The sequence below is a fragment of the Pseudophryne corroboree genome, chromosome 10, assembly GCF_028390025.1.
Source record: "Pseudophryne corroboree isolate aPseCor3 chromosome 10, aPseCor3.hap2, whole genome shotgun sequence".
Taxonomy (NCBI): Eukaryota; Metazoa; Chordata; class Amphibia; order Anura; family Myobatrachidae; genus Pseudophryne; species Pseudophryne corroboree.
This window is the reverse complement of record NC_086453.1, coordinates 320,865,458-320,878,101: the sequence shown is the minus strand read 5'-3', so window position 1 is coordinate 320,878,101 and position 12,644 is coordinate 320,865,458. Positions and strand designations below refer to the sequence as shown.

The window sequence follows — 12,644 nt, the reverse complement described above, 5'->3', positions numbered from 1 at the left end:
GGCACTCCGCACCAGTTTGTTCTTGAGATTTGATGCCTTCCAATTTCGGTTTATTAGGGATGACAGTCTTCAATAGCGGGTTTCCTTGAAGAACATGCCAATGTTTTTGAATAACTTTTTCAAAATATTTGTGATCTGAGTCAAAACTCGTGAGGAAAGCCCATTGGCTTTCTAAATTGTGCTTCTGTTGGGTCTTTTTCTGATCCTGTATGAGTGACATCCTTTCCATAGATTTGATCTCTTGGGCTGTTCTTTCAATATATTCTGAGTGGTATCCTTTCTTTAGGAAAGCACCCTTCAGATGATTAATTTGAGTATCACATTCAATTTGCTCACTACAATTTCTCCTTATATGGATAAATTGACTCTTCAGTATCCCTTTGAGCCAGTTCTGATGATGCTCAATATCTATGGATAAGTAATTTTGTGTATCCTTTGGTTTGTAGAAGGTTTTAGTGTGAACTGTTCCGTCTTTAATATATATCGAAAGATCGAGAAAGTTTACTTTGGTTTGACTGATGGTGAAAACAAAATTAAGATTGACCTGATTGTCATTGAGACTCTGACAGAATTTATCTAAATCTTCTTTACATCCATTCCAAGTGAAGAGGATGTCATCAATATATCGACTCCAGTTTCGTAATTTAGTACCCCAAGTTACACCTGAATAGATGGTTTGAAATTCCCAATATGCCATGAACAAATTGGCGTAACTTGGGGCAAAATGGGTGCCCATAGCTGTGCAATTACGTTGGAGATAGTACTCGCCATTGAAGAAGAAAAAGTTGTTTGTGAGAATAAATTCAATGGCTTCCACAATGAAGGGCTTTCACACACTGCTTTCTTCTGTCTGATCTAAAAACCACGAAACGGCCTTGATCCCATCCTTATGATTGATCACTGTATAAAGTGATGAAACATCAGCAGTTATGAGATTACAATTTGATTCCCATTCTATCTCCTGTATTCTTCTAATGGCATCACCAGTATCTTTTAGAAATGACGGTGTCTTTATGACTTTTGGTTGGAGAAAATGGTCTACCATTGCAGATAGATTCACAGTGAGGCTACCGGTTCCAGTGATAATCGGACGTCCTGGTGGGGCAGTCAGGCTTTTGTGCACTTTAGGCAGAATATAGATCGTGGGAGTGACTGGATTGTTGTTAATAAGATATCCATGTTCATTCTCTGTTATACCCCCTGATGCGAGATGTTTTTCTATGAATTTATCATAGAGATTCTGGATTCGTGAGGAGGGGTCAGATTTTAACTGCTGATAAGTACTCGTATCCGCTAACTGTCCTGTGATGTAATGGATGTAGTCTTCTGTGTTAAGGATGGCTACTCCTCCTCCCTTGTCACAAGGTTTGATGGTTATGCTTTCATCCTTACTCCGATCAATGATAGCTTGTCATTCTTTCTTTGATAGATTGTGGTGGATTTTTCTGTTGTTCTACTTCTTTCTAAAGTCCTCAGTTGCCAATTTCTGGAATGTTTAGATGAAGTTCCCTTTGATTTGGGCTGGATAGAAATGGGATTTCTTCCTAAATGTACTACTAGATACCTCTTCATTGGATATATTCGCTGCGGTCGATGGATTGGACTCGTTTATCGCGAATAATTTTCTTAGTGTCATTTTTCTCATGAATTTCTGAAGATCAATGAACTTTTCAAAGGCATCAGCATTGGAAGAAGGCGCATACTTAAGATCCTTCTTCAAAACCCTGGTTTCCACATCGGTGAGTATTCTCCTACTAAGACTGAATATAGTTCTTTTCTCTTCTTCCGATGATGAGTCAATCGGGATGGAATTTGTCTTGTTAAGAGATTTCTTCAATCTTTTCTTATTTTTGGTTTTGATGCCTCCTCTTTTACCACTCTTCTTGTAGGGAGACCTGTGGGCCTTGACAGCTAATGTTTCTCAGAACCTAACCTTTCTCCTCGAAAAGGGGGTTCTGTATGGTGGTCATCTTTACGGCTGTCAGCTTGTCTTTTGTTGTCTGTATTCCCATTTCTAATCGGTCTATCTTTTCTATTGTTGATGCGACGGTTCCTGTTCTCAGGTGCTGGCCAAGAATCGATGGTCCAATTTCTTCTTCCTCGCGACTGACTGCGTCTCCCGGAATCATTTCTATTTCTTCTGTGTGTATCTAACTGTCTATGTCTGTAGTAGCTTGGTTTGTTGGTGGCTGTATCTTCATTTATTAATGTTCTCCGTTCTCTCTGGGTGACATCTCGATCATACTGGTGAGCAGCTTGTGGACGATCTGTATTCCGTTCTTTCCTTCCCCGTGAATGACTTTGTCTTTCATAGATGCTACTATGCCTCCTGTATCTATCTGGAGATCTGGGTATACGGAGGTCCCTTCGGTTTATTTCGGTCCTCCAACTACCATGATAAGTATTATTATTATTCATCTCCAGCATTGCAATTTTGTCCTATCTATTATGGTAGAATTATCTAACTGTCATCCGCACTGACTGGATTACCCATATTTATCGGCTCCCACAGCGACTATAAGTCCATAAAAGTATTATTGTATATGCCTATGTGCTAATCAGCACTTAGTTATCAATAGGTGTCATGTTTGGAGTCACCTATCTAGTTTGACTGTGTTTACTTTTGCAGATATTTACTTATATTGTTTATATGCACTCACAGTCTCATAGATATTGTCTGTGTATTCGTTACATTGTTATTCTTTTCCTTGGCTCATACCTTCAATTATAGATACTTTTAGATACTTGTATCTGACACTATAATATCACTGTTGTGGAAACCTCTATGTACATAATATCACAGTCTCATAGCTATTAACCGTGTGTTCGTTACACTGTTATTCTTCTTTTGGGCTCATACCTTCCATTATAGATACTTTTAGACTCTTGTATCTGGCATTAGAATAATACCGCTGTAGAAACTATTAGGTACCTAATATCAATCCAACCAGTCGATTTAAGAACATTACAATTTTTGGCTTCATTTCAGTAGTTGCTATCTATAGTAACTGTTACTATTAACTAGAGATGAGCGGGTTCGGTTTCTCTGAATCCGAACCCGCCCGAACTTCATGTTTTTTTTCACAGGTCCGAGCGACTCGGATCTTCCCGCCTTGCTCGGTTAACCCGAGCGCGCCCGAACGTCATCATGACGCTGTCGGATTCTCGCGAGGCTCGGATTCTATCGCGAGACTCGGATTCTATATAAGGAGCCGCGCGTCGCCGCCATTTTCACACGTGCATTGAGATTGATAGGGAGAGGACGTGGCTGGCGTCCTCTCCATTTAGATTATAAGAGAGAGAGATTTACTGGAGCTTAGGACTAGGAGGAGTACTGTAGAAGTGTAGAGAGTGCAGAGAGTTTACTAGTGAGTGACCACCAGACAGTGCAGTTTATTTAATATATCCGTTCTCTGCCTGAAAAAAGCGATACACACAGTGACTCAGTCACATACCATATCTGTGTGCACTGCTCAGGCTCAGCCCAGTGTGCTGCATCATCTATATATATTATATATCTGTCTGACTGCTCAGCTCACACAGCTTATAATTGTGGGGGAGACTGGGGAGCACTGCAGTGCCAGTTATAGGTTATAGCAGGAGCCAGGAGTACATAATATTATATAGTGAGTGACCACCAGACAGTGCAGTTTATTTAATATATCCGTTCTCTGCCTGAAAAAAGCGATACACACAGTGACTCAGTCACATACCATATCTGTGTGCACTGCTCAGGCTCAGCCCAGTGTGCTGCATCATCTATATATATTATATATCTGTCTGACTGCTCAGCTCACACAGCTTATAATTGTGGGGGAGACTGGGGAGCACTGCAGTGCCAGTTATAGGTTATAGCAGGAGCCAGGAGTACATAATATTATATTAAAATTAAACAGTGCACACTTTTGCTGCAGGAGTGCCACTGCCAGTGTGACTGACCAGTGACCTGACCACACTGACCACCAGTATAGTTAGTAGTATACTTATATTGTGATTGCCTGAAAAAGTTAAACACTCGTCGTGTGACTTCACTTGTGTGTTGTTGTTTTTTTTATTCTATAAAAATAAAACTCATTCTGCTGACAGACAGTGTCCAGCAGGTCCGTCATTATATAATATATAATATATACCTGTCCGGCTGCAGTAGTGATATATATATATTTTTTATATCATTTATCATCCAGTCGCAGCAGACACAGTACGGTAGTTCACGGCTGTGGCTACCTCTGTGTCTGCACTCGGCAGGCAGTCCGTCCATAATTGTATACCACCTAACCGTGGTTTTTTTTTCTTCTTTATACATACATACTACTACGACATCTCTTTATCAACCAGTCTATATTAGCAGCAGACACAGTACAGTACGGTAGTTCACGGCTGTGGCTACCTCTGTGTCTGCACTCGGCAGGCAGTCCGTCCATAATTGTATACCACCTAACCGTGGTTTTTTTTTCTTTCTTCTTTATACATACATAGTTACATAGACATCTCTTTATCAACCAGTCTATATTAGCAGCAGACACAGTACAGTACGGTAGTTCACGGCTGTGGCTACCTCTGTGTCTGCACTCGGCAGGCAGTCCGTCCATAATTGTATACCACCTAACCGTGGTTTTTTTTCTTTCTTCTTTATACATACATAGTTACATAGACATCTCTTTATCAACCAGTCTATATTAGCAGCAGACACAGTACAGTACGGTAGTTCACGGCTGTGGCTACCTCTGTGTCTGCACTCGGCAGGCAGTCCGTCCATAATTGTATACCACCTAACCGTGGTTTTTTTTTCTTTCTTCTTTATACATACATAGTTACATAGACATCTCTTTATCAACCAGTCTATATTAGCAGCAGACACAGTACAGTACGGTAGTTCACGGCTGTGGCTACCTCTGTGTCTGCACTCGGCAGGCAGTCCGTCCATAATTGTATACCACCTAACCGTGGTTTTTTTTTCTTTCTTCTTTATACATACATAGTTACATAGACATCTCTTTATCAACCAGTCTATATTAGCAGCAGACACAGTACAGTACGGTAGTTCACGGCTGTGGCTACCTCTGTGTCTGCACTCGGCAGGCAGTCCGTCCATAATTGTATACCACCTAACCGTGGTTTTTTTTTCTTTCTTCTTTATACATACATAGTTACATAGACATCTCTTTATCAACCAGTCTATATTAGCAGCAGACACAGTACAGTACGGTAGTTCACGGCTGTGGCTACCTCTGTGTCTGCACTCGGCAGGCAGTCCGTCCATAATTGTATACCACCTAACCGTGGTTTTTTTTTCTTTCTTCTTTATGCATACATACTACTACGACATCTCTTTATCAACCAGTCTATATTATTAGCAGCAGACACAGTACAGTACGGTAGTTCACGGCTGTGGCTACCTCTGTGTCTGCACTCGGCAGGCAGTCCATCCATAATTGTATACCACCTAACCGTGGTTTTTTTTTCTTTCTTCTTTATACATACATAGTTACATAGACATCTCTTTATCAACCAGTCTATATTAGCAGCAGACACAGTACAGTACGGTAGTTCATGGCTGTGGCTACCTCTGTGTCTGCACTCGGCAGGCAGTCCATAATTGTATACTAGTATCCATCTCCATTGTTTACCTGAGGTGCCTTTTAGTTGTGCCTATTAAAATATGGAGAACAAAAATGTTGAGGTTCCAAAATTAGGGAAAGATCAAGATCCACTTCCACCTCGTGCTGAAGCTGCTGCCACTAGTCATGGCCGAGACGATGAAATGCCAGCAACGTCGTCTGCCAAGGCCGATGCCCAATGTCATAGTACAGAGCATGTCAAATCCAAAACACCAAATATCAGTAAAAAAAGGACTCCAAAACCTAAAATAAAATTGTCGGAGGAGAAGCGTAAACTTGCCAATATGCCATTTACCACACGGAGTGGCATGGAACGGCTGAGGCCCTGGCCTATGTTCATGGCTAGTGGTTCAGCTTCACATGAGGATGGAAGCACTCAGCCTCTCGCTAGAAAACTGAAAAGACTCAAGCTGGCAAAAGCACCGCAAAGAACTGTGCGTTCTTCGAAATCCCAAATCCACAAGGAGAGTCCAATTGTGTCGGTTGCGATGCCTGACCTTCCCAACACTGGACGTGAAGAGCATGCGCCTTCCACCATTTGCACGCCCCCTGCAAGTGCTGGAAGGAGCACCCGCAGTCCAGTTCCTGATAGTCAGATTGAAGATGAAGATGTTGAAGTACACCAGGATGAGGAGGATATGGGTGTTGCTGGCGCTGGGGAGGAAATTGACCAGGAGGATTCTGATGGTGAGGTGGTTTGTTTAAATCAGGCACCCGGGGAGACACCTGTTGTCCGTGGGAGGAATATGGCCGTTGACATGCCTGGTGAAAATACCAAAAAAATCAGCTCTTCAGTGTGGAGGTATTTCAACAGAAAAGCGGACAACAGGTGTCAAGCCGTGTGTTGCCTTTGTCAAGCTGTAATAAGTAGGGGTAAGGACGTTAACCACCTCGGAACATCCTCCCTTATACGTCACCTGCAGCGCATTCATAATAAGTCAGTGACAAGTTCAAAAACTTTGGGCGACAGCGGAAGCAGTCCACTGACCAGTAAATCCCTTCCTCTTGTAACCAAGCTCACGCAAACCACCCCACCAACTCCCTCAGTGTCAATTTCCTCCTTCCCAAGGAATGCCAATAGTCCTGCAGGCCATGTCACTGGCAATTCTGACGAGTCCTCTCCTGCCTGGGATTCCTCCGATGCATCCTTGCGTGTAACGCCTACTGCTGCTGGCGCTGCTGTTGTTGCTGCTGGGAGTCGATGGTCATCCCAGAGGGGAAGTCGTAAGCCCACTTGTACTACTTCCAGTAAGCAATTGACTGTCCAACAGTCCTTTGCGAGGAAGATGAAATATCACAGCAGTCATCCTGCTGCAAAGCGGATAACTGAGGCCTTGACAACTATGTTGGTGTTAGACGTGCGTCCGGTATCCGCCGTTAGTTCACAGGGAACTAGACAATTTATTGAGGCAGTGTGCCCCCGTTACCAAATACCATCTAGGTTCCACTTCTCTAGGCAGGCGATACCGAGAATGTACACGGACGTCAGAAAAAGACTCACCAGTGTCCTAAAAAATGCAGTTGTACCCAATGTCCACTTAACCACGGACATGTGGACAAGTGGAGCAGGGCAGGGTCAGGACTATATGACTGTGACAGCCCACTGGGTAGATGTATGGACTCCCGCCGCAAGAACAGCAGCGGCGGCACCAGTAGCAGCATCTCGCAAACGCCAACTCTTTCCTAGGCAGGCTACGCTTTGTATCACCGCTTTCCAGAATACGCACACAGCTGAAAACCTCTTACGGCAACTGAGGAAGATCATCGCGGAATGGCTTACCCCAATTGGACTCTCCTGTGGATTTGTGGCATCGGACAACGCCAGCAATATTGTGTGTGCATTAAATATGGGCAAATTCCAGCACGTCCCATGTTTTGCACATACCTTGAATTTGGTGGTGCAGAATTTTTTAAAAAACGACAGGGGCGTGCAAGAGATGCTGTCGGTGGCCAGAAGAATTGCGGGACACTTTCGGCGTACAGGCACCACGTACAGAAGACTGGAGCACCACCAAAAACTACTGAACCTGCCCTGCCATCATCTGAAGCAAGAAGTGGTAACGAGGTGGAATTCAACCCTCTATATGCTTCAGAGGTTGGAGGAGCAGCAAAAGGCCATTCAAGCCTATACAATTGAGCACGATATAGTAGGTGGAATGCACCTGTCTCAAGCGCAGTGGAGAATGATTTCAACGTTGTGCAAGGTTTTGATGCCCTTTGAACTTGCCACACGTGAAGTCAGTTCAGACACTGCCAGCCTGAGTCAGGTCATTCCCCTCATCAGGCTTTTGCAGAAGAAGCTGGAGACATTGAAGGAGGAGCTAACACGGAGCGATTCCGCTAGGCATGTGGGACTTGTGGATGGAGCCCTTAATTCGCTTAACAAGGATTCACGGGTGGTCAATCTGTTGAAATCAGAGCACTACATTTTGGCCACCGTGCTCGATCCTAGATTTAAAGCCTACCTTGGATCTCTCTTTCCGGCAGACACAAGTCTGCTGGGGTTGAAAGACCTGCTGGTGACAAAATTGTCAAGTCAAGCGGAACGCGACCTGTCAACATCTCCTCCTTCACATTCTCCCGCAACTGGGGGTGCGAGGAAAAGGCTCAGAATTCCGAGCCCACCCGCTGGCGGTGATGCAGGGCAGTCTGGAGCGACTGCTGATGCTGACATCTGGTCCGGACTGAAGGACCTGACAACGATTACGGACATGTCGTCTACTGTCACTGCATATGATTCTCTCAACATTGATAGAATTATGGAGGATTATATGAGTGACCGCATCCAAGTAGGCACGTCACACAGTCCGTACTTATACTGGCAGGAAAAAGAGGCAATTTGGAGGCCCTTGCACAAACTGGCTTTATTCTACCTAAGTTGCCCTCCCACAAGTGTGTACTCCGAAAGAGTGTTTAGTGCCGCCGCTCACCTTGTCAGCAATCGGCGTACGAGGTTACATCCAGAAAATGTGGAGAAGATGATGTTCATTAAAATGAATTATAATCAATTCCTCCGCGGAGACATTGACCAGCAGCAATTGCCTCCACAAAGTACACAGGGAGCTGAGATGGTGGATTCCAGTGGGGACGAATTGATAATCTGTGAGGAGGGGGATGTACACGGTGATATATCGGAGGGTGATGATGAGGTGGACATCTTGCCTCTGTAGAGCCAGTTTGTGCAAGGAGAGATTAATTGCTTCTTTTTTGGGGGGGGTCCAAACCAACCCGTCATATCAGTCACAGTCGTGTGGCAGACCCTGTCACTGAAATGATGGGTTGGTTAAAGTGTGCATGTCCTGTTTTGTTTATACAACATAAGGGTGGGTGGGAGGGCCCAAGGACAATTCCATCTTGCACCTCTTTTTTCTTTTCTTTTTCTTTGCATCATGTGCTGATTGGGGAGGGTTTTTTGGAAGGGACATCCTGCGTGACACTGCAGTGCCACTCCTAAATGGGCCCGGTGTTTGTGTCGGCCACTAGGGTCGCTAATCTTACTCACACAGTCAGCTACCTCATTGCGCCTCTTTTTTTCTTTGCGTCATGTGCTGTTTGGGGAGGGTTTTTTGGAAGGGACATCCTGCGTGACACTGCAGTGCCACTCCTAGATGGGCCCGGTGTTTGTGTCGGCCACTAGGGTCGCTAATCTTACTCACACAGTCAGCTACCTCATTGCGCCTCTTTTTTTCTTTGCGTCATGTGCTGTTTGGGGAGGGTTTTTTGGAAGGGCCATCCTGCGTGACACTGCAGTGCCACTCCTAGATGGGCCCGGTGTTTGTGTCGGCCACTAGGGTCGCTAATCTTACTCACACAGCTACCTCATTGCGCCTCTTTTTTTCTTTGCGTCATGTGCTGTTTGGGGAGGGTTTTTTGGAAGGGACATCCTGCGTGACACTGCAGTGCCACTCCTAGATGGGCCCGGTGTTTGTGTCGGCCACTAGGGTCGCTTATCTTACTCACACAGCGACCTCGGTGCAAATTTTAGGACTAAAAATAATATTGTGAGGTGTGAGGTATTCAGAATAGACTGAAAATGAGTGTAAATTATGGTTTTTGAGGTTAATAATACTTTGGGATCAAAATGACCCCCAAATTCTATGATTTAAGCTGTTTTTTAGTGTTTTTTGAAAAAAACACCCGAATCCAAAACACACCCGAATCCGACAAAAAAAATTCGGTGAGGTTTTGCCAAAACGCGTTCGAACCCAAAACACGGCCGCGGAACCGAACCCAAAACCAAAACACAAAACCCGAAAAATTTCAGGCGCTCATCTCTACTATTAACGGATTTGATACTTTAATATGCTCCCTGTGAATGAACCTCAATCTGTCTGACAGGGCTTTTATTATTGGTCATGCTCTTTTTCTCTTTTTACAGCCTTTATCTATCTTTCAAGGACTCTCACCATTGATTCAGGGATTACCCCTGTCTAACATTGGCAGCAGATCCATCTCATCTCTGTTGTCTTTCCCATTGATGCTGTAAAATTCGTGAACTTTCATCAGTGATTCCAGAGCATCTGATTATCGTTTATTTCTCTCTACTATCATACCACACTGAAAATGCCCAAAGCCGTCCGATCTTGGAAGTTAATCAGTGTTGGGCTGGGTCAGTACTCAAGTGGGCGACTCTTGAGGAAGACTCAGTTTAGTAGAGCTCAGACTGGCCCATTATGCTCAGAGTCTAACACTGACAGCAGATTCACTCTGCCATCTTATTTCCTACTGCTCTTTTTCCTCATGACAGCTAGTTGCATCACGTTCTTTTGCCTTTAAATACCCAGAAGTGGTCCACATCCACCCAATCGTGCACCTAAAAGAACAACTGGTCACCAATGGAGAGAGGAGTATAACACAATAGAAACCTATTCCATCAGACAACGTGGGATAGAAGAGAACGACGGTACAATGGGAATACCAATACAAGAAGACCACATCAATACTACAGCAGATATCACGATAATAGAATGGATACCTATCATGGTAGTTGGAGAACCGAAATAAACCGAAAGGACCTCCGTATACAAGCAGACAAACAATGGTAGTTGCTTGATCATTCCTGGAGATAATTATGTTTCAGGTGCTGGAAAGGGGGAGGGGTCACAAACAAACAGACAGAGAGGGGGGGTTGCAAATCCCACCCCTAAATTTCCCTTCAGCACACCAAAAATTACCTTATGAACTTATCTGGTAATAGAAATTCAGAGAATTAGTCACACATGTTTGCAAACACATGTTTAAGCTGCTGAGCCACTTCATGGCTTCTCCGATATCAGCAGTCCTAACATGATAAAGGCTATTACTAAAACACATCCAGACATTGAATGGGAGCAGTATTTGGAAGCCATGCTGTTCCTTGTAGTGCCAATGGGAGATCCTGAGGGTGGCTCCTGGGTAAGTTAGCTCTCTGTCTGGATGTGTTTTAGTAATACCCTTTATCATGAGGCCTACTGTGACAAATTACATAGCCCTATGTGGGCACTGCTATTATGTAGTGTTAGAACTGCTGATATTGGGAGTCTGTATTCATATGTCCAAGCAGTGCTGCTGGAGTTAGACAGAGGACATCCGGCAAGGTATACTTTTAGAGACACAAAAACAGGATTTTAGTGCTTACCAATAAATACCTTTCTCAGAATCCACAGCGGACACTGGAGGCTGTAGACACTGAGGATAGATGGGTGGCTATCGGGAGCTGGTACTTAACATTTTTTCTAGGAGTGTGCAGACTTGTCGCCCTCTATCCCCCATCAGCCCTAGTTTTAAAAACTTAACCATGAATGCAACAAATAAATCAAAACAGGCAGAAAACAGTGCTGGGCACTCATCCAGTGTCCACTGTGGATTCCGAGAAATAGATTTATCAGTACGTACCAAAATCCTGTTTTTTCAGACATCCGCTAGGGGACACTGGAGGCTGTAGACACTGGGGATGTCCCAAAGCTGCCCCTGTGGGCAGGAGAGCACTGAGGAATCTTTAAAATAAGCCAACCGAATTGCAAAGTGGAGGCAAAAAAAGTATAACATTTGTAAAAACAAACAAACGTGTGTACCGTAGTCCACCTGACTGCATGGCAAAGCTGCATTGTCGATGCACCCCGACTCGCAGTCCAAGACGTACCCACAAAATTTGTGGGTGCGCCATAATAACTGAAGGAGACTTTTGAACATTAGACAAGTATGCCTGTCTGATGGCCAGCTTTATCCATCGGGCTAATGTTTGTTTGGAAGCTGGCAAACCATGCTTGATGGCATCATACAACACAAATAGGGCATACAATTTTCATAAGGATGCCGTCCTGGCCACATAAACACAAAGGGCCCGGATGACATCTGAAGAATAGTGTTCTCCCGAGTCTTCAGTCTGGGTTGGGACCACAATAGGTTGGTTTATGTGGAATGCCGACACCACTTTAGGTAGAAAAGCTGAGTGAGTCCGAAGCTCCTCCCTATCATCATGGAAGATAATATACGACAGCTTACACGACAGAGCGCTCAAGTCAGAAACTCTCCAACTGCAGCCAAGGCCAAAAGGAGAACTTTTTTCCAGGTAAGAAACTTGAGGTCCATGTCTTCCAAAGAAGGTACTATAAGCACCAAATTTAGCAGCAGTCTGCACACCATGTCATATAGGCATGCCATATGCGATAATAATGAGCAGCCATGACAACATTACGAGCCCGCAGCATTGTAGGAATAGCAGACTGTGGAATACCCTTACTCCTCAGGATGGCAGCCTCAAGAGCCATTCCGTTAAACGCAGCTGCGTCAAATCAGGGTGTACAAATGGATCTTACGCAGGTTGTCTGCGAGGAGCATTAGTAGAGCCGATAACCACGCCCACCAAAGCCAATTTGGGGCCACTAAATAACCCAGGTTGATTCCCTCTTGATCCATTTGAGCACTTGGGATAGAAGCGGAAAGGGAAGGGAAGATATATACCAGACTGTATGGCCAAGGGAGCGTCAGAGCATCCACTGCTTCTGCCCATCAATCCCGTGTCCTGGATATAAACCAGGAAAGTCG

At 44.4% G+C, this 12,644-nt stretch overlaps 1 pseudogene; it reads left to right on the top strand.

Moving 5' to 3' along the window:
* The first annotated feature begins 10,157 nt into the window (after window positions 1–10,157).
* LOC134967107 (5S ribosomal RNA) lies at window positions 10,158–10,276 on the top strand (annotated as a pseudogene).
* Window positions 10,277–12,644: the final 2,368 nt, after the last annotated feature.